The sequence below is a fragment of the Pseudophryne corroboree genome, chromosome 4, assembly GCF_028390025.1.
Source record: "Pseudophryne corroboree isolate aPseCor3 chromosome 4, aPseCor3.hap2, whole genome shotgun sequence".
In the NCBI taxonomy this organism is placed as follows: Eukaryota; Metazoa; Chordata; class Amphibia; order Anura; family Myobatrachidae; genus Pseudophryne; species Pseudophryne corroboree.
The window spans coordinates 676647158-676671156 of NC_086447.1; positions in this window are offsets into that span (position 1 = coordinate 676647158).

Here is a 23999-nt window from a genome sequence, read left to right on the forward strand (position 1 = left end):
TTTTTCTTAAGTATATATTAATAAATGTTAATTTTTAATAATCTCATCATTACAATTTTTTCAAGTGTGCTCAGGAAAAGGCCTATAGTTGCTTTTTTTGGTTCTTTGTTCTCTCTAAAGGACCATACTTGTTTTTTCATAGTTGTTATAACTATCCTCCTGGAGCACCACCAACTATTTGCTGAATTTATTATTTGAGTAGGCCTTTATGTTGGTTTAATACATAATACTCCAAATTACTGAACTGAAATTGTAATATCCTGTGCAGATTTATTTCCTTTTGCAAGATCATTATAGAGGTGTCATTCCAGAGGTTGTGCTGCAGCATGCTGGTCTTCTTCACTGGATAAGCAGTGAACTAATTTTGGAGCCTGCTATGCTGGACTCACTGCTTGTGGTCATATGTCCAGCTCACAGCCATTGCTCTGGACTCAATAACCTTTACAGTTGACCACCAGGGACGCCCATGTGTCTAGAACACCTGAGCTAAACTGACACCATACAGAATCATATATAATAGCTGATAGTTGCAAGCTAAGTGGTTGCTATGAGCACTTGTATTCTGAAAAAACTTTGATAAATATCCCCCTATGACTCTTCTTGAAACTGATTAGTATTGACTTACAGTATCAATAACATTGTAGCCATGTTTTTGCAAAGATTTTTCTACTTTTTGAGATACTGATTAACAAATTATGAGTATTTTTGTTTAAAATAACCTGTATTATTTGAACAAAAATATCAAACATGTTGAAAGATGTGACACCAAAGTAACTGGTACGTGCAAACACACATATACTATGGGGCTAATTCATCTTTGTATGCAGATGAAATTGTGATTTTCACAGCAACAGAACTGCTAATGTTAGCAAGTAAAGCTGCCATCCAGGAATAAAAAGAGCCGCCCACCGAAGCTGTAGCAAACTCATTTGCAATTATGTAAACAATCTCAGCCTATGTGTACAAATGAGGAACATCGGGTCTAAGAGTAAGCCTAAAGCTACACAGATTGGATACGGCAGTAGTTATGCATGCGCCATGTTTTTGTAAGTACGAGCTCGCAGCCAACAGCAGATACATGCCCACGACATGCCTGCATTCTTCCAACCACCCCCCCGTAAACACCTCCAAAGAGTCACTTCCTGTCAATCACTTTTCCAAGAAATACTCATTTTGAGCGGAACCGCAGCGACACCTTCACAAATACTAGTGATGTGCACCGGACATTTTCGGGTTTTGTGTTTTGGTTTTGGATTCGGTTCCGCGGCCGTGTTTTGGATTCGGACGCGTTTTGGCAAAACCTCCCTGAAAAATATTTGTCGGATTCGGTTGTGTTTTGGATTCGGTTCTTTTTTAAAAAAACAACTCAAAAACAGCTTAAATCATAGAATTTGGGGGTCATTTTGATCCCATAGTATTATTAACCTCAATAACCATAATTTCCACTCATTTTCAGTCTATTCTGAACACCTCACACCTCACAATATTATTTTTAGTCCTAAAATTTGCACCGAGGTCGCTGGATGACTAAGCTAAGTGACACAAGTGGCCGACACAAACACCTGGACCATCTAGGAGTTGCACTGCAGTGTCAGGCAGGATGGCACTTCAAAAAAATAGTCCCCAAACAGCACATGATGCAAAGAAAAATGAAAGAAAAAAGAGGTGCAAGATGGAATCGTCCTTGGGCCCTCCCACCCACCCTTATGTTGTATAAACAGGTCATGCACACTTTAACAAACCCATCATTTCAGACACAGGGTCTGCCACACGACTGTGACTGAAATGACTGGTTGGTTTGGGCCCCCACCAAAAAAGAAGCAATCAATATCTCCTTGCACAAACTGGCTCTACAGAGGCAAGATGTCCACCTCCTCCTCATCGTCCGATTCCTCACCCCTTTCACTGTGTACATCCCCCTCCTCACAGATTATTAATTTGTCCCCACTGGAATCCACCATCTCAGGTCCCTGTGTACTTTCTGGAGGCAATTGCTGGTGAATGTCTCCATGCAGGAATTGATTATAATTCATTTTGATGAACATCATCTTCTCCACATTTTGTGGAAGTAACCTCGTACGCCGATTGCTGACAAGGTGAGCGGCTGCACTAAACACTCTTTCGGAGTACACAATGGAGGGGGGGGGCAACTTAGGTAAAATAAAGCCAGTTTGTGCAAGGGCCTCCAAATTGCCTCTTTTTCCTGCCAGTATACGTACGGACTGTCTGACGTGCCTACTTGGATGCGGTCACTCATATAATCCTCCACCATTCTTTCAATGGTGACAGAATCATATGCAGTGACAGTAGACGACATGTCAGTAATCGTTGGCAGGTCCTTCAGTCCGGACCAGATGTCAGCACTCGCTCCAGACTGCCCTGCATCACCGCTAGCGGGTGGGCTCGGAATTCTTAGCCTTTTCCTCGCACCCTCAGTTGCGAGAGAATGTGAAGGAGGAGCTGTTGAAGGGTAACGTTCCGCTTAACTTGACAATTTTCTCACCAGCAGGTCTTTGAACCTCTGCAGACTTGTGTCTGCCGGAAAGAGAGATCCAACGTAGGTTTTAAATCTAGGATCGAGCACGGTGGCCAAAATGTAGTGCTCTGATTTCAACAGATTGACCACCCGTGAATCCTGGTTAAGCGAATTAAGGACTCCATCCACAAGTCCCACATGCCTAGCAGAATCGCTCTGTTTTAGCTCCTCCTTCAATGTCTCCAGCTTCTTCTGCAAAAGCCTGATGAGGGGAATGACCTGACTCAGGCTGGCAGTGTCTGAACTGACTTCACGTGTGGCAAGTTCAAAGGGTTGCAGAACCTTGCACAACGTTGAAATCATTCTCCACTGCGCTTGAGTCAGGTGCATTCCCCCTCCTTTGCCTATATCGTAAGCAGATGTATAGGCTTGAATGGCCTTTTGCTGCTCCTCCATCCTCTGAAGCATATAGAGGGTTGAATTCCACCTCGTTACCACCTCTTGCTTCAGATGATGGCAGGGCACGTTCAGGACTGTTTGCTGGTGCTCCAGTCTTCGGCACGCGGTGGCTGAATGCCGAAAGTGGTCCGCAATTCTTCGGGCCACCGACAGCATCTCGTGCACGCCCCTGTCGTTTTTTAAATAATTATGCACCACCAAATTCAATGTATGTGCAAAACATGGGACGTGCTGGAGTTTGCACAGATGTAATGCACGCACAATATTGGTGGCGTTGTCCGATGTCACAAATCCCCTGGAGAGTCCAATTGGGGTAAGCCATTCTGCGATGATGTTCCTCAGTTTCCGTAAGAGGTTGTCAGCTGTGTGCCTCTTATGGAAAGCGGTGATACAAAGCGTAGCCTGCCTATGAACGATTTGGCGTTTGCAAGATGCTGCTACTGGTGCCGCCGCTGCTGTTCTTGCTGCGGGAGGCAATACATCTACCCAGTGGGCTGTCACAGTCATATAGTCCTTAGTCTGCCCTGCTCCACTTGTCCACATGTCCGTGGTTAAGTGGACATTGGGTACAACTGCATTTTTTAGGACACTGGTGACTCTTTTTCTGAAGTCTGTGTACATTTTCGGTATGACTGCTGTGATATTTCATCTTCCTCGCAAAGGACTGTTGGACAGTTAATTGCTTACTGGAAGTAGTACAAGTGGTCTTCCGACTTCCCCTCTGGGATGACGATCGACTCCCAGCAGCAACAACAGCAGCAGCAGCAGCAGGTGTTACACTCAAGGATGCATCGGAGGAATCCCAGGCTGGAGAGGACTCGTCAGACTTGACAGTGACATGGCCTGCAGGACTATTGGCTTTCCTGTGTAAGGAGGAAATTGACACTGATCGAGTTGGTGGTGTGGTTTGCAGGAGCTTGGTTACAAGAGGAAGGGATTTAGTGGTCAGTGGACTGGTTCCGCTGTCATCCAAAGTTTTTGAACTTGTCACTGACATCTGTTGAATGCGGTCCAGGTGACGTATAAGGGAGGATGTTCCTAGGTGGTTAACATCCTTACCCCTACTTATTACAGCTTGACAAAGGTGACACACAGCTAGACACTAGTTGTCCGCATTTCTGTTGAAATAATTCCACACCGAAGAGGTGATTTTTTTTTGTATTTTGACCAGGCATGTCAATGGCCATATTCGTCCCACGGACAACAGGTATCTCCCCGGGTGCCTGACTTAAACAAACCACCTCACAATCAGAATCCTCCTTGTCAATTTCCTCCACAGCGCCAGCAACACCCATATCCTCATCCTGGTGTACTTCAACAGTGACATCTTCAATTTGACTATCAGGAACTGGAATGGGGGTGCTCCTTCCAGCAATTGCAGGGGACATGCAAATGGTGGAAGGCGCAATCTCTTTCCGTCCAGTGTTGGGAAGGTCAGGCATCGCAACTGACACAATTGGACTCTCCTTGGGGATTTGTGATTTAGAAGAACGCACAGTTCTTTGCTGTGCTTTTGCCATCTTAACTCTTTTAAGTTTTCTAGCAGGAGGATGAGTGCTTCCATCCTCAGGTGAAGCTGAACCACTAGCCTTGAACATAGTCCAGGGCCTCAGCCATTCCTTACCACTCCGTGTCGTAAATGGCACATTGGCAAGTTTACGCTTCTCCTCAGATGATTTTGATTTAGATTTTTGGGTCATTTTACTGAGCTTTATTTTTTGGGATTTTACATGTCCTCTACTATGACATTGTGCATCGGCCTTGGCAGACGACGTTGATGGCATTTCATCGTCTCGGCCATAACTAGTGGCAGCAGCTTCAGCACGAGGTGGAAGTAGATCTTGATCTTTCCCTCTTTTACCCTCCACATTTTTGTTCTCCATTTTTTAATGTGTGGAATTATATGCCAGTAATAGATCAACGTATAATACTGGTGGTCACTGGTCAGCAAAACTCTGCACTGTACTCCTCCTATATAATATACTGGTGGTCCCCAGTCCCCACAATAAAGCAGTATGAGCACAGATATATGCAGCACACTGAGCACAGATATGGAGCGTTTTTCAGGCAGAGAACGTATAATACTGGTGGTCACTGGTCAGCAAAACTCTGCACTGTACTCCTCCTATATAATATACTGGTGGTCCCCAGTCCCCACAATAAAGCAGTGTGAGCACAGATATATGCAGCACACCAGAAAAAAGTTATTTGCAGCCCCCTGAAACAAAGTGAGAGGACGCCAGCCACGTCCTCTCACTATCATTTCCAATGCACAAGTGAAAAATGGCGGCGACGCGCGGCTCCTTATATAGAATCCGAATCTCGCGAGAATCCGACAGCGGGATGATGACGTTCGGGCGTGCTCGGGTTAACCGAGCAAGGTGGGAGGAACTGAGTCGCTCGGACCCGTGAAAAAAAAGGTGAAGTTCGGGCGGGTTCGGATTCCGATGATCCGAATCCGCTCATCACTAACAAATACCTTTGCTACTGTAGGTGCAGTTTCTCTGTCTGACCACGGCCTCCGATGCTTGCAGCGGTGGCTAGGAAAGCAACCATTTGCATTGACATGCCTGTAACGCTCGCATAACACGGCCATGAAACAAACTTTTTTGCATTCACTTTAAGCCACCACAAAATCACCGGCCAGGAACACCCATCACTTTTCCACCACCTTTCTGATACCATCTGACTCATTCACAATAGCACCTTTGTGCATACACTCAGTGTACTGCATGCGTCATAGGAGTTTGTGGAACTTTTTGTGGATGCGCAGTTGCAAATAGTCACTTAACTACATGAACATATGCATTGCATGTGGATTGCGTGTGACCAAGAATCAGACACTTTGTCATATTCAAAATAAAATTGTGATTGTACTGTAATTGCTACACAAAACTAGGAAGATCATTGCACAACTACAGTACCTAGTTACTGTGGTAAAGAACACCCTCATTCTGACTAATGTTTTCCTTCCTCTTGTCCACAAATGCCTTTGGGGGTAATTCCGAGTTGATCGCAGCATCAAATTTGTTAGCAGTTGGGTAAAACCATGGGGGTAATTCCAAGTTGATCGCAGCAGGAAATTTTTTAGCAGTTGGGCAAAACCATGTGCACTGCAGGGGGGGCAGATATAACATTTGCAGAGACAGTTCGATTTGGGTGGGGTGTGTTCAATCTGCAATCTAATTTGCAGTGTAAAAATAAAGCAGCCAGTATTTACCCTGCACAGAAACAAAATAACCCACCCAAATCTAACTCTTTCTGCACATGTTATATCTGCCTCCCCTGCAGTGCACATGGTTTTGCCCAATTGCTATCAAAAATCCTACTGCGATCAACTTGGAATTACCCCCCATGTGCACTGCAGGGGAGGCAGATATAACATTTGCAGAGAGAGTTAGATTTGGGTGGGTTATTTTGTTTCTGTGCAGGGTAAATACTGGCTGCTTTATTTTTACACTGCAATTTAGATTTCAGTTTGAACACACCCCACCCAAATCTAATGTTATATCTGCCACACCTGCAGTGCAAATGGTTTTGCCCAACTGCTAACAAATTTGATGCTGCGATCAACTCGGAATTACCCCCTTTATCTTCTCATCAAGCATACTCATGTTGGTAAATTGAGGCATTAGGCAGGACCAAGGATGATTTGTGCTACATAACTGTCATTTTTTATTTCATAAATAATTACCTACATTGGTATTTTCACTTTTATCAACTTGCCAGATCATGGGATATTTTTGCTAATCTTTAGCATACTTAAAAGGAACTGGAAGTAATTAAAGGGGGGTACACACGGAGAGATCCGTGCTTAAAATCTAAGCAATCTTGCTAGATTGCTTAGATTTTAAGCACGGATCTGCCGTGTGTATGCCCTCCAGCGATAGCGATGCGCGGCCCCGCGCATCGCTATCGCCGATGCTAGATTGAGCTGCATGCAGGCTCAATCTAGCGGGTCGCTCACCTCACCGTTGTGTGAAGTGAGCGGCCCCCCCGTCGGCATTCCCCCTCGCTCAGCACACCGCGCTGTGCTGAGCGGGGTGAGAGATGTGTGCTGAGCGGTCTGTGTTTAGATCGCTCAGCACACATCTCTCCCGTGAGTACCCCCCTTAAGTTTGTGTGTAAAATGGAAGATAAAAATAAATGAGTAGTGCACTGTTAACAGGCATCTCATCAATATAGAATAACAATTACATTGGGGACTAGTCATCTGGAGTAATACCATACACCATGATATAGTAATCATCCATACATTAATAATGAAACAGTGACATTTTAATCAAAATAAAATTGAAATAGGACATTATATTAAATAGGGGAAAAAATCTTAAAAGAATCTAAAACTTTGTGTTTGTGTTATAATACATTTTACTAACCTTTGCTTACTGTAAAACTGATTCATGTACAGTAGAAAGAGCTCATTAAGAACAGTTACAGTATAATGACTCTTAAAGAGAAGTATACTTACAAAACTTTAGGATTAGATCATTTCAATATTATTTAATAATATTTATCATTGCTAGTTTTTAAGAGTCTAATAATCACTATCTCTGATAATTTTCATAGTGCATAAACTAAATATTGCAGCATCATGGGATTGCATCTATATTTAGTGGACAGTGTGTACAAGGATACACATTCCTACAAGCAAGCTCTTGTTTCCTATTGGTATCAGTTGTGTACAATCATGTTTGCTGTAAAGGGGGGTACACACAGAGCGATAATCTAAGCAATCTGACTAGATTGCTTAGATTTTCAGCAAGATCGCTCCGTGTGTAGCCCTAACAGCGATAGCGATACGCAGCAACGCTGGGTGAAGTGAGCGCCCCCCCGTCTCCCCCCGCATGCTCAGCACAGATCGCGCTCTGCTGAGCACCGGGAGAGATGTGTGCTGAGCGGTTCACTCAGCACACATCTCTCCCGCATCGGGCCGTGAGTACTGGCCTTAAAGGTAATCGATGACAGACTGGGGCATGAAGGGCCCACTAGGGTAATGCAGTAGTAGCGGCCCATGTCTAGGGATGTGGCAAGTCTCCAGAGGGGGTGTGGCCAGCCAGCACAGAGGATTGGCTAACCATTAGATAGTGCATGGTCTGGGCACCTTGAAAAATATATATAGTAGACATTGCTAGTGCATACATGATAATTTACCAGATTAATAACAGCAATGCATTGTAGAGAATACACCATAGTCCTGTGCAGTATAAGGTAACAGAATGTATGTATAATATATAATTCAAGTGCACAGTCTGGAACCTGATCGAGTAGATGGTGGGGTGCTCGTGGGTTTTCCCTGTTCCCCTGTGGGCTAGTCCAACCCTGCAGGTAATGAAGTTCTGCCTGTGCCCTTTAACTTAGTATTTTAAAACATAAATTGGTTTATCTGTGCGCCTAGATAGTAAACTATTTGCAATATATGAAACTAGCTTACTCTTTCTTAAGTGTTTTAAAATAGTATTATAGCATTTAAATTCCCTATTTTTTTAACAAAGGTAATTGCAGAGTTAAAAATATTTTAGTTCAAATATTTTATTTATGAAGTAGTGATTTATTACTCAGTACTGGATGTCGAAAAGATCATGACAAAAACAAATTATATAAAAGACATGAAACAGAAGATAAAGATGGCCCTGCCCAAATAACATTGCAGTCTAATGGTGCCCATATACTTATGAGATTATCGGTGCTATCCTTCGATTTCGACCACATCTGTGAGAGAAATCGAAGTATTGTACGCACATTTTAGGTACCTTGAGACGCGATGCGCAGGCACGCCGGTCGAATATCGCGTCTCATGATATTATGTGCTGCACATAATATTTCTCGCATCACAGTGCGATTGCATGTGGTTTTAAACCCACATGAGATATATCGCACTGCGATGTTCGATGGGCACCCGCCGGGAGCGGCCAGAGGCCGCTTCCACTCGGCGGTGACGTGCCCATCACATGATTACCATGCGATCTATCGCATGATTGCATGGTAACCACTTTGGCAGTTCAGGTGCGATTTGATCGCACCTGAACTGCCGGTGCAATGCCCCACGATGTTGCGTCGCGGGGCATCGTACAAGTGTATGGCTTGCATAAAGGTGTGTACACACGGTGAGATAAATCTGTAAGATTTTGACTATATAGTCAAAATCTTAAGGAACGTTAGTGCACATCTCAAGGTGTTAGGCAGCTTATGATACCAATTTGATCCCGATGCGCACTCCCGTTGGGTCGGTATCGCAAAGCTAGATAGACTGTGCAGGCAAGTCAATCTTGACTGTCTAGTATACTATCTAGTAAAAAGTATAGTCAAAATCGGACATAGACAAAATCAAAAGTACAGATAGTCAAAATCTGTGCTTTCTGGGCTCTAGGGGAGTTCAAGGGAAATCTCATAGTCAAAATTGGGCATAGCAAGGATCTCATCGTGTGTACACACCTTAAGACTTGGGAAGAACACTTGATGAATAAGGCAGAGGAATGCAGATATATCACTGCACATTCATGCTGCAAAATCTCCTGTTCCACCATATCCCAGAAGTGAGTGATAACCTTTAGATTTAGGTAGCAGTGATCACCATAATCAGGGCATATTGATATGATACTACCTGTTTAATGTAGGGAAGGATAGCTTGGCTGAAGAGGGTCCAAAGGTTGTTTGAGAAAGAAAGTATGAAGCTTGGAGGGGTAAAGAAGTTGAGAGATGAAAAGATAATTTGAGAGAGAGTTTCAGAACAAATTTGTTAGAACAGGAGTAAACACTTTATGCTTGAATAATGATGGAATGATACCAGCAGGGAAAGAGATTACAGATTTTAGGTAAAATGAGCACATGAGATGGGGTTCAATTGATTTGTGAGGATTAAGCTCAATAGAACATGTACTAGATTAGGAAGAAAAGAAAATAATAGATAATTCACCTTCAATTGTGGTATCAAATTATTACATTATGCCACAGGGTACAGGTAAGGTATTAAGCAAGTTACTATCTGAGGAAGAGAACACCTCTCAAGTGAGATCTTATTAATCATGTAGGTACTACAGTAAGATCTATGGCACTGATGGTAGTCAGTTAGGGGTCTATTTACTAGGCCTTGGATAGGGATAAATTGGACGAAGATAAAGTCCCAACCAACCAGCTCCTGTCATTTTTCAAACACAGCCTGTGACATGGCAGTTAGGAGCTGATTGGCTGGTACTTTATCTCCGTCTACTTTCTCTCCACCCAAGGCTTAGTAAATAGACCCATTAGTTTGTTTATTATACTAATAAAGTGAAGAAATGCAAATTAAGTGAAGCAATCTACAGTACTTGGTTTTTAATAATGTTATAATTTAACATTTTTGTACACTGTTACACTAGTAGCTTCTGTTGTCTCATCAAAGGTACAAAACCAGACATGATTTCCTCTACTTTAATGTTTTTTTGTTCATGTATGGCAAGGAACCTGAAAATGGATCCCATTGACCAGTGTATCTATTCTAAATATAAGAAGTTTACAAGGATGCAATGGATCCAATACAGTCAATCTGATTTGATACTACTCACTAAAGAGGCAGGGAGCAGGTGTTCACCTGGGACCACCTCAAGGAGGTCAGACTTCAATGCAGACATTTTGCAGGTAACAGTACTCCATGTGAGTACCAGTCATGACTAGTAAAAAGAGATGACAATGAGGCACAAGGATATCATTAACAGAATGAACATATATTTCACTATAGATTGTAAGCTTGCGAGCAGAGCCTCCCTACCTCTATCACTATTTGTTTTTACCCAGTTTTGTTTTATCATTGTTGTTTCCAATTGTAAAGCACAATGGAATATGCTGCACTATATAAGAAAATGTTAATAAATAAATATGGCAATGAGGGATAAGCATATCACTGGCAGTATGAACAGATGAAAATAAGGCATGATGTACAGAACAAGAACATCAGAAAATATTGAGCAGGAAATGAGAAGTTGGCTATCAGCTACATGGAAATTGGAAGTAGATATAAACCATAAGTCTATTTACTAAGACTTGGATGGAGTTAATGTAGACGGAGATAACATGCCAGCCAATCAGCTCCTAATTGTCATTTTTCAAACACAGCCTGGGACATGGCAGTTAGGAGCTGGTTTGCTGGTACTTTATCTCCGTCCACTTTATCTCTATCCAAGGCTTAGTAAATAGACCAGAGTATGAGCCAAGAGTGTCCAAGCAGCAAGCTAATGAAAAATGACGATCTGGAAACCAAACAAGTATTGAGAAGGCTGTATAGTATGGTTTGTGACTCAATTCACATAATAACATTATTTCTGCACCAATACTTTGCTAGGAATGCTTTTATTCCTCCACACTTCATATGCAAATATGTACTCATTTGCATAAGTGGCCATATTTGCTTTGCCAATTTATACCCCGTGGAGTAGGTTGCATTACTTATTTTTTTCACTTTGTAAATGATCTCTTCTGTATCTCAGTTTTGCTTCTGAATGTAGCAAAAATCAGTGCTGCACTGGAGACAGAAAGATTGTAGAAGAACATTTCTGTCTTATAATGCATGTTCCAATCTATACTTTAACATTAGATTTCAGGAAAAATTCACTAATGGGGTATTTACTGTAGCTTGTAAGAAACTATAAACTATGCTCTATGTCCTTCCATCAGAGCTGGCTCTAGCCAATTTGATGCCCTAGACAAAATTTTGGCTGGTGCCCCCTAGCACCGCCACTAGTTCTGCATCTGACCCAGCAACACTCAGGCAGTGGGGACCATCGGGGGTGTTACCCTGTGCACCTATGGGCCAGTTCAACCTGCATAATTCCACACATTAATGCACATTACACATATGGCCCACATTAGTAATGTCCATAATACACACAATTCCACACAGTAATGCCTATAATACACATAATTCCACACAGTAATGCCCATAATACACATAATTCCACACAGTAATGCACCTTGCACATATGCCTCACATTAGAAATGGACATAATACACATAATGCCACACAGTAACGCACCTTACACATATGCCTCACATTAGTAATGCCTATAATATACATAATTCCACACAGTAATGCACCTTACACATATGCCCCACATTAGTAATGCTAGTAGCTTTTTTTTATAAAACTTACTTTTGCTTGCTGGCAAGATTGCAGTGTGTACGCCAATGCAGCTCCCTGGATCCGTGACTGCGTTTTGTGAGATGGGAGTGGCGGGATGGGTGGGTGCAAGCTTGTGCTCACACCTGTTAAAGGGGCACCCATACAAGTGATGTGACCTCACAGGGTATGCCGTCCTTTGCAAGCCTCACCCTTTATTTTCACTTGCTGGTTGGACACAGATAGCAGCAATGTCCAGATACTGCCATACTTGCTGGTTATCCAAAAAGACCAGTATCAAACATGTAACAACAGTCCATTCTCTTCACTGTTCAGTGTGATGCTGGTGTCTGCTACTCCCAGCAACTGCATGCCTTTTATTTTATACTACGGGAGCAATATGCTCTGCTCTCCAGTCTGAAACTTCCTAAAGTCACGCTGCACTAACGTTTCATATAGAAATAGCACAAAACAACTTACTGACCATGTTACAGTGCTGGGGGCAGGGGAAATTTATGGCATGGACGGACTGAGAAATAAAGTGTTGGGAGAACACTGCCCATGTTATGTCCCTGCAGATACCTGGGGTTAGCTCAGGGATAACGGACACACCCCTCCCCCATGTGCACAAGCAGTATAGGTGATGTCAGATTTATGTGGAGTAGTCTTCCAAAATACACATGTGGTATCATAAGAAGCCATCCAGTAATAACCTTATATAATCAGTGAAAATGTCACATGTCCAGGAATTCCAGTTAACTGGCTTCTGCTGTCTGAGTTCTCACAAGTCAGGGGCATTCAATCATGTTTCAGGGAGTTTAAGGGACTGTCTGCATTCTATTTGTCAAATGTAAACAGCAGTATATAGAAGTACTGATTGAATACATTTGGAAAGTAACAGATAGTTTGCAGACTGTCCCTCCAAACATGAGATACTGCAGGGACATGCTTGGATGTCCCTAGACATGCTTGGATGCCCTAGGCAAATCCTTAGCCTGCCTATAGCTAAGGCCGGCTCTGCCTTCCATAGTATAGGGAATTGGGCTATATCACTATTTTACTTATTTAAATGCTAGTCTACTGTATTTTATAATTCCAATTATTAATATTGTAACTTTTAGAGCAAAGGGGCTAATTCAGACTGGATCGCTGCAGCGACAGCGATAGCAATCTGAATTTTTGTGTGGAGTGCGCTTGCACAGCGGGTGCACTGCACATCCACACCCTGGGACCCAGTGAGATGCTAAAAGCATCTCTGGGCTGCGATCACCTCTGCCTGATTAACAGATGTGAGGGGGCATGCCAATGGTATTAGAAAGCCGTTGGCAGTGCATGGTCCGGACAACGGAGGCATGTCTGGGCTGTTGCGGGGGTGGGCCACGGTGGCTGCGTGATGTCACACACAGCAGCTGCAACCCGGGATGTGGAGATTAGCAGCCTACCAGTGTGCAGGAACTGTGCTGGCAGGTAGCTACTCACCAGTTGCAAAAGCATCGCCACCGTGCGATGATTTTGCACCCTTGTGGGTAAGGGAGTAGCCTAGCCAGACATGTAGTGCGGACTAGCCCTTTGCAGGGCGTGCCCCCGCATGTTTGAGTAAATGATTGTAGATATGCTAAATTTAGCACATCTACGATCAGATCTGAATTACCCCCGAAGACAAAATTAAAGACATCGATATTTGTAGTGCTTTAACAGTAATGAAAATAGTGAAACCAAATCAATAACCAAATAATTATTTATTTTCTTTAAAAAAAATGATAGCAACATATCAGATATACTAGAATATTCTTATATCTCTTTTCAAATGGATAAATATTATAACTGATAAAACATATGTTATTATAAGCTATCTTTTACAATCACATAAAATGTATTTTCAGATACAATGTACATGACAAGTCTATACAGAAAACTGTGCTTCATACTCCATCATTTACAAAATTACATTTCTTATAATAGCAAGTGACAGCTTTCACACACTGGTTAAACTTGTTTAAAATACTTAAACTTCCAAAGGAAAGTTACATTTAAATCTTAAGCATTTAATTTTATTTTGAAGCAATTTAAGATGGATTTATATTGTTATATGTACATCATATTATGAAACATTTATTATTTTACTTATATACCATATTATGCAGCATGCTCAAGAAAATATTATATAGTTCACACAACTTTTTCTTCCATAGCCAAAGCTTACAGTCTTGACTTGAGTTTCCCTCCTACAAACAACATTGGGTCCGTTTTTGTCAGCAGCCAATTAAACTACTAATCCAGTTTTGGACTGTGGGGGGAAATTAGTACATCTAAAGGAAACCACAGAAACATGAGGAAAACATAACCTGCTATACAAGATGACTAAGGCAAAGAAGAAGAAAAAAAGACAATATTTTAGATTTAATTTCATTTATATTTTCAATTTATTTTAATTTCATTTATTTAATTTAATTTATTAGAATCAAATTCTTTATTTCCTCCCAGATATCTTCGATATGCAGAAAGTTAGTATGTGAGAGTGGAGAGTTTTTTTTGTAATGTTTATTTAATTTAAATTTAGCTAATTTATAATAATAATAATTATTATTATTAATAATATTAATTTGAATTAATTACAATGTGAAAATAGGACAATCATTTATAATACGAATATGAGCTACGGATGCCGCACCCTCAAATGGACGGAGAATGCCTGGATGTATTCTAGGAGGATACAGCACAAAATATAAAAAAAAAATGTCTTTTATTTTGGGTGGACTGAAAGAACACTCCTAGATGGACGGAGCAGCTGCACTCCCTAGATGTATACTGGGATGACACAGCACAAAATATTAATTTAAAACAAAATATATATATTATTTATTATATCACACACTGCAGTTACAGTGTCGCACAAATGAGTCAAAAATATGCAGAAGTATTTTTAATATCAAACACCAGCAGTTACAGTGCGGCACAAATTAATCAGAAATATATATAATAATTACACACTGCGGTTGACTACACTGATAGCGTTGCACAATGCGTTTATGAGTAGGAAATAATATACTGCGGTCTGACTAGCAGTGTCATAGTACTTATGAAAATAAATTAAAAATTATATAGTACACAAGGGTACAGGCCAAACAAAAATAAATATTTTTAGAATTAGTTTTTAGGCTTTTTTTGCTTTTATTACTTTAATTTTACACTGAGACGAAGCCCCTGGATGGATGGACAGTTCACCCCTTTCAGATACAGCAGACAGAGCACCCCTTTCAAATACATAATAGAAATATATTTTTGGCTTTGGATCACACACAGTGGATATATAGCAGCCGCTGTATATGGCAGCCTCTGCACTAGTAGTCAGAGGGATGCACCAATAGAAATATATTTTTTGCTCTGGATCACACACAGAGGATATATAGTAGTAGTGTACGGCAACCACAGTACTAATAATCAGAGTGACACACCAATTAAATATATTTTTGACTTTGGATCACACACAAATATAGCAGTAGTGTTAGTGTATGGCAGCCGCAGAACTGAGTGATGCACAAATTAAATATTAAATTAAATACAGTTTTGGCTTTGGATCACACAGCGATATATAGCAGTAGTGTACAGCAGTACACAGCCCATTATAGACAGAGAACAACCACTGGTCTGTCCTATACACAGCCACAGTATGCTAGTGCAGTGCACTACTGTAATGTGCAGAGCCCTACACAGTGACTGACACAGCACACCTACACAAGCAGCACTGCTCTCTCCTGTCACCCTCTGCTCTCTTCTTCCCCCCTTTGACCTCTCCTTCCCCCCCCCCCCCCCTGCTCTCTCCTGCCCCTTCCCTAACTAATAGGACATGTGCAATCTCAAAATTCGGAGTGAAGATGGCGCCGATCACCGGATCACCGATCATTTTCGGATCTGAGATAGGAACGAAAAACCAAGCCTGACTCGGATCAGGGCTCTTATCTCAAAGTTTGGGTGGCTTCGGTTTTCAGAGAACTGAACCCGCTCATCCTTAATTTACATTGGCATTTACAACATACAATACATTATTAGCTTAACCGAAAAATATAACTTAGCATTTGGGTTGTACTAGATTTGTTTTAGAATCAAACAGACATTAGTGAAATGCTAGAGTAAACAGCTAAGTCTTGAGTCAGAGCTGCAAAGTTAAAGGCTTAAACCCCAGATAATTTCAGAGAGATTCTAGGTACTATTAATAGTCCTTCATCTACAGATCGCAGTAATCAAGTGGGGCAGTAAGGAATCATAACCTGTTTCAGGTACCTTGGCTCTTGTCATGTAGGGCTTTGAGAGTCGGTAAGCCAGTATTAAAAAAGATTTGCTATCTTGCAGATAGCCAGACAGGGAATAAAAAGTAAGAGTTACAGTATGTGGCTGGAACAGGGCTGGTTGGTTAATAGCAGCTTAAATTGTACCAGTTCTAAGCGGTGTAAGTCTTTTGCTGGAAGACCCACTAATTCCAGTTAACCTCTTGAGTACAGCTTTAATTATATTCATATCATGGATCCAGTTAACAAAACAATGCAAACAACAAGGGCATTCCCTATAATTGTACTAAAAGTGGATTAATTACAAAACCTCCAACAACAAAAAAGGTGTCAACATTTTGGTCCTCATGGAGGCCATTTATTAAGACTTATAGCAGAGTAACAACATTTGACAAGGTATTTGAAGGATATGCCAAAATATTGTATGACAAAATATATTACTTGTCTGGACTTACATCATGGGACAGGCCGACAGCAGGTGTAATTAATTATGCAGCATCTACATGCCGGATTGCAGAAACTTCAACCAAGGCCCTCATTCCGAGTTGTTCGCTCGCTAGCTGCTTTTAGCAGCATTGCAAACGCTAGGCCGCTGCCCTCTGGGAGTGTATCTTAGTTTAGCAGAATAGCGAACGAAAGATTAGCAGAACTGCTACTAAATAATTCTTGCAGTTTCTGAGTAGCTCCAGACCTACTCCTAGACTGCGATCACCTCAGTCCGTTTAGTTCCTGGTTTGACGTCACAAACACGCCCTGCGTTCGGCCAGCCACTCCCCCGTTTCTCCAGCCACTCCTGCGTTTTTACCTGGCACGCCTGCGGTTTTTAGCACACTCCCTGAAAACGGCCAGTTTCCGCCCAGAAACACCCACTTCCTGTCAATCACACTACGATCACTCGAGCGATGAAAAAACTTCGCTCGAACTTGTGTAAATCTACAAAGTTTTGTGTGAAAGTACTTAGCGCATGCACGCTGCGTACTATGCGCATGCGCATTTTTGCCGTTTTTTACTTAATCGCTGCACTGCGAAAATCGGCAGCGAGCGATCAACTCAGAATGACCACCAAAGTTGTGTCAAAGAATCACTCAGTCAGTGTGAGGCTGAAATGTGTAATGCCAGACAATCAAATTGATGCATAAAGACAAACCTAGCACATGTTACTGTAGCTTGGAACTCGAGTCAGAAAAATAAAGCAAATCAAACAAATGAGGTATATCAACAATTTAAAACAAAATACCAAAACGAATTACAACATAGACACCAATATATATATATATATATATATATATATAGGTATTGGAGAAAATAAGCGCTAATGAGTGTAATAACAATTATAACGGAAATACTCAGGTGGGTGGAGTTATGGCCTTGGACACTTATCTGGTAAGTGAGAACTTCCAGCCGATGTTCATCATTTAAGATTAACATGTAAAAAGAAAAGAACAGCAAACATAGTGTGTATCGTTCATGAATTAAAATGATGTCATTTACAATATAGGGCAAGAAATTAGGGAACTTGCTTATTCCCAATAAAATGTAATCTGTAGCCCAGACTTCACAAATGCAGATTTAATGAACAATAACATAAAAACGGCTAGACAACACACGTACAAGATTTAAAATTATAAAAGCTTATCTGTCCATCATAGGAATAGGGAGGTCAGCAACAAACTATCCCCAGGACACAAGATAGCCAAAGATTATGTGTACAGGATAAAAAAGGTTCAAACGCGTATCTGTCCATCAAGGGGAGTTCAGCAGCAAACAGTACCAACGCGTTTCGTCCGTCAAGGTGTGGACTTCTTCAAGGGGATCCCCTACCTATTTTTATTTATGTGTACACCATACACTAATCTTGTATTATGAGCTGCTACTCTTAAAAGGGTTAAAGAGTGTTCTTTATAACTTCCACTGCACATCTGTACTAAAGCGCCTAGGTTTCTGCTTTTATATATATATATATATATATATATATATATATATATATAATTACAATTGTAATCCATAAGTATTTTAGCTCTAATTGTATCAATTTAAATATACGTAGCAATATATTATTTTATAGAGAACCATGTTATAGTCAATCTAACACACAGATACAGTATAGAAAAAGTATCTGCAAACAAAGGATTCTGATAGTTGTGGTCCATTATTAAATCCTACATAGAGAAATAAGGCAAAAAAAACCCAATGGTCTATTATAGAGATGAGCGGGTTCGGTTCGTCGAGATCCGAACCCCCCCGAACTTCACCTATTTTACACGGTTCCGAGGCAGCCTCGGATCTTCCCGCCTTGCTCGGTTAACCCGAATGAGGCCGAATGTCATCATCCCGCTGTCAGATTCTCGCGAGATTCGGATTCTATATAAAGAGCTGCGTGTCGCCGCCATTTTCACTCGTGCATTGGAGATTGAACGGAAAGGACGTGGCTACGTTCTCTCCCTGAAAAGCTCCATATCTGTGCTCAGTGTGCTGAATATATCTGTGCTCAGTGTGCTGCAGATATCTGTGCTCAGTGTACTGCAAATATCTACGTTCTCTGCCTGAAAACACTCCATATCTGTGCTCAGTGTGCTGCAAATATCTATGATCTCTGCCTAAAAATCTCCATATCTGTGCTCAGTGTGCTGCAAATATCTGATCAGTATGCTGCATTGTGGGGACCACCAGTATATCATTATAGTACAGTACAGTAGGCCACTGCTGTGTCTTGCAGCTCCATGTCAGACTCAGTTCTAGACAGTATCCTGATCATCAGTGCACAATATCTGCTGCATTGTTGTGTGACCAGTATATATATATTATATATAGTAGTACAGTGCATAGTACAGTACAGTAGTCCACTGCTGTATCTTGCAGCTCCGTGTCACTGCAAGTATCCATCCATAACTGTGCTGCATTGTTGTGAGCAGTATATATTGTCCCTCCTTCTGGGCAGCGCAGGGTCAGGCATTACAGGGTCATCTATCCTCTGCTTTACGGAGACGTGGCTGGACGACCATATTGCGGACAACCCGATGTCTCTGCCGGGCTTCAGTCTCTTCAGGGCCGATCGCTCCAAGGTTCTCTCAGGAAAAACGAAGGGTGGTGGCATCTGCTTCTACATCAACGACGGATGGTGCACCAATGTCACGATCATAGGCAAATCATGCAGCCCTCACCTGGAGATGCTGAGTATCAACTGCAACCCCTTCTATTCCCCCCGGGAATTTGCCTCAATTGTCCTTGTGGGAGTGTACATCCCCCCCCTCGCCTGCGCGAACGAAGCCCTGCACCACCTGGCCATATGTATATCCGACATAGAACAAAAACACCCAGACTCTCTGCTTATAGTACTGGGTGACTTCAACAGAACTAACCTGAGCAAGGAGCTACCTAAGTACAAACAACAAGTCACGTGTCCCACTAGGGAAGGGCGCACCCTTGATCACTGCTACACTACCCTCAAGTCTGCCTTCCGGTCTATCCCGCGTGCTGCACTCGGCCTATCTGACCACTGCCTCGTCCACCTACTCCCTACCTATACACAGAAGCTGAGAGCAGTTAAGCCTGTCGTTAAGACTGTCAAGAAATGGACCAATGAGGCCAAGATGAAGCTCCAGGCCTGCTTTGACTGCACGGAATGGGGGGTCTTTGAAGCCTCGGCAACCGACCTGAATGAATTGACAGACACTGTCACATCCTACATCAGCTACTGTGAGGACATGTGTGTACCTACCAAGACTTACCGCATTTACAACAACAACAAGCCCTGGTTCAATGCCCAGCTCAGGCAACTTCGTCGAGCCAAAGAGGAGGCCTATAGCAGCGGTGACAGAGCACTATACAACCGTACTAGGAACTCTCTGACTAAAGGAATTAGGCTAGCAAAAAAGCGGTTCTCGGACAAGCTGACAAATGATCTCTCCACCAATGACCCCGTATCTGTATGGAAAGGAATGCAATCCATAACCAACTATAGGAAAACAACAAAGTCCACCGCCATGCACCAAGACCTTGCAGATGAACTGAACCACTTTTATTGCAGGTTCGCAAAAGAAGTCCCCTGCAACCCAAACAATCACCTCTACGATGCCCCGAACACCGACGGCCAACCCCAGGCACTGCAAGTCACCCAAGAAGAGGTGGAGGCATTGTTCAAAAGGACCAAAACCAGGAAAGCTCCGGGTCCTGACGGAGTGTCACCATCTGCCCTAAGAGCATGTGCGGGTCAGCTAGCCCCCATATTCACCAAGATCTTCAATAAATCGCTGGAGCTACAGAAAGTCCCTTCCTGCCTCAAAAGGTCTACTATAGTCCCGGTCCCCAAGAAACCCACTATCACGAACCTGAACGACTACAGGCCGATAGCACTGACGTCTGTGGTCATGAAAACGTTCGAGCGTCTGGTTTTGAATCACCTGAAAACTGTGACTGGCCCCCAACTGGACCCCCTGCAGTTCGCCTATCGCTCGAATCGGTGTGTCGAGGATGCAGTCAACCTGGGCCTGCACTACATTCTACAGCACCTAGACATTCCCGGTACCTACGCGAGGGTCCTGTTTGTCGATTTCAGCTCGGCCTTCAATACAATCATCCCCAGCATCCTCCACCCCAAATTACTTCGCCTAGGGGTCCCAGAAGCTACCTGTTCCTGGATAATAGACTTCCTGACAGATAGGACACAGGTGGTGAAAGCGGGGGAATTCACCTCTCAAGCGCGGTCCATCAGTACAGGGGCCCCTCAGGGCTGTGTCCTCTCACCCCTGCTCTTCTCCCTGTACACAAATGACTGTACCTCAGAGGCGCAATCAGTAAGGATCATCAAATTCGCCGATGACACCACCGTCATCGGCCTCATCAAGGATGGGGACGAATTGGCCTATAGACGGGAAGTAGACCGGCTGGCCCAGTGGTGCATCCACAACAACCTTGACCTCAACCCCCTCAAAACTGTCGAGATGATAGTGGACTTCAGGAAGAAGTCATCTAGTGCACCTCCGCTAACGATTGCTGACAGTGTGGTATCGCTAGTGGACTCCTTCAAGTTTCTAGGGACCACAATCTCCAGGGACCTTAAATGGGGGTCCAACACTGACGCCACTGTTGGGAAAGCGCAGCAGAGGTTGTTCTTCCTCAGGCAACTAAGGAAGTTCAACATCCCACAGAAGCTCCTGCTCCTCTTCTACTCCGCGATTGTGGAGTCGGTACTGTGCTCCTCGATACTCGTATGGTACAGCTCCGCCAGCGCGAGGGACATATGCAGGCTCCAAAAGGTGGTCAGAACCGCAGAGAAGATCATCGGGGCCGACCTTCCCTCAGTCCAGGACCTGTACTTGTCCAGAGCTAAAAAGCGGGCAATGAAGATAGTAAAAGACCAGCTACACCCCGGCCACAGCATGTTTAACTTGCTTCCTTCAGGCAGGCGTTACAGGGCTGTCCCCGCCAGATCCACCAGAAGCCTCAAAAGTTTCTTTCCCCAAGCTGTCCGCCTGCTGAACTCCTGACCATTGACTGACTAGACGTACATGTAACTCACTTGTGTCCCTACGGTATACCTATCTGTGTAACTTTACTTGCCGCCCCCCCCCCCCCACACACACACACACACACACACACACACACACACACACCTGCTTACCTGTTACCTACTTGGCTGTTGTATAGCAAACCGAAGACAAATTCCTAGTATACGTAAGTATACCTGGCCAATAAAGCTGTTTCTGATTCTGATTCTGATATAGTAGTACAGTGCAGCATTTTGGTGACCAACAGTATATAGTTGTACAGTACAGTAGTCCATTGCTGTATATTGCAGCTCCGTGTCACTGCAAGTATCCATTCATATCTGTGCTGCATTGTTGTGAGCAGTATATATAGTAGTACAATGCAGCATTTTGATGACCAACAGTATATAGTTGTACAGTACTGTAGTCCATTGCTGTATCTTGCAGCTCCGTGTCACTGCAAGTATCCATCCATATCTGTGCTGCATTGTTGTGAGCAGTATATATAGTAGTACAGTGCAGCATTTTGATGACCAACAGTATATTATTGTACAGTACAGTAGTCCATTGCTGTATCTTGCAGCTCCGTGTCACTGCAAGTATCCATCCATATCTGTGCTGCATTTTTGTGAGCAGTATATATAGTAGTACAGTACAGCATTTTGGTGACCAACAGTATATAGTTGTACAGTACAGTAGTCCATTGCTGTATCTTGCAGCTCCGTGTCACTGCAAGTATCCATCCATATCTGTGCTGCATTGTTGTTAGCAGTATATATAGTAGTACAGTGCAGCATTTTGGTGACCAACAGTATATAGTTGTACAGTACAGTAGTCCATTGCTGTATCTTGCAGCTCTGTGTCACTGCAAGTATCCATCCATATCTGTGCTGCATTGTTGTGAGCAGTATATATAGTAGTATAGTGCAGCATTTTGGTGACCAACAGTATATAGTTGTACAGTACAGTTGGTCATTGCTATTGATATAATAATAATACTGGCATATAATTCCACACACTAAAAACTGGAGAACAAAATTGTGGAGGGTGAAATAGGGAAAGATCAAGATCCACTTCCACATAGTGCTGAAGCTGCTGCCACTAGTCATGGCAGAGACGATTCAATGCCATCAACGTCGTCTGCCAAGGCCGATGCCCAATGTCATAGTAGAGAGCATGTAAAATCAAAAATACTAAAGTTCAGTAAAATGACCCAAAAATCTAAATTAAAAGCGTCTGAGGAGAAGTGTAAACTTGCCAATATGCCATTTACGACACGGAGTGGCAAGGAACGGATAAGGCCCTGGCCTATGTTCATGGCTAGTGGTTCAGCTTCACATGAGGATGAAAGCACTCATCCTTCCGCTAGAAAAATAAAAGAGTTAAGATGGCAAAAGCACAGCAAAGAACTGTGCGTTCTTCTAAATCACAAATCCCCAAGGAGAGTCTAATTGTGTCGGCGATTGCGATGCCTGACCTTCCCAACACTGGACCGGAAGAGGTGGCTCCTTCCACCATTTGCACGCCCCCTGCAAGTGCTGGAAGGAGCACCCACAGTCCAGTTCCTGATAGTCAAATTGAAGATGTCACTGTTGAAGTACACCAGGATGAGGATATGGGTGTTGCTGGCGCTGAGGAGGAAATTGACAAGGAGGATTCTGATGGTGAGGTTGTTTGTTAAAGTCAGGCACCCAGGGAGACACCTGTTGTCCATGGGATGATTAAGGCCTTTGACATGCCTGGTCAAATTACAAAAAAAATCACCTCTTCGGTGTGGAATTATTTTAACAGAAATGCGGACAACAGGGGTAAGGACGTTAACCATCTAGGAACATCCTCCCTTATACATCACCTGGAGCGCATTCATCAGAAGTCATTGACAAGTTCAAAAACTTTGGGTGATAGTGGTAGCAGTCCACTGACAACTAAATCCCTTCCTCTTCTACCCAAGCTCCAGCAAACCATACCACCAACTCCCTCAGTGTCAATTTCCTCCATAGACAGTAACGCCAATAGTCCTGCAGGCCATGTCACTGGCAAGTCTGACGAGTCCTCTCCTAACTGGGATTCCTCTGATGGATCCTTGAGTGTAACGCCTACTGCTGCTGACGCTGCTGTTGTTGCTGCTGGGAGTCGATCGTCATCCCAGAGTGGAAGTCAGAAGACCACTTGTACTACTTCCAGTAAGCAATTGACTGTCC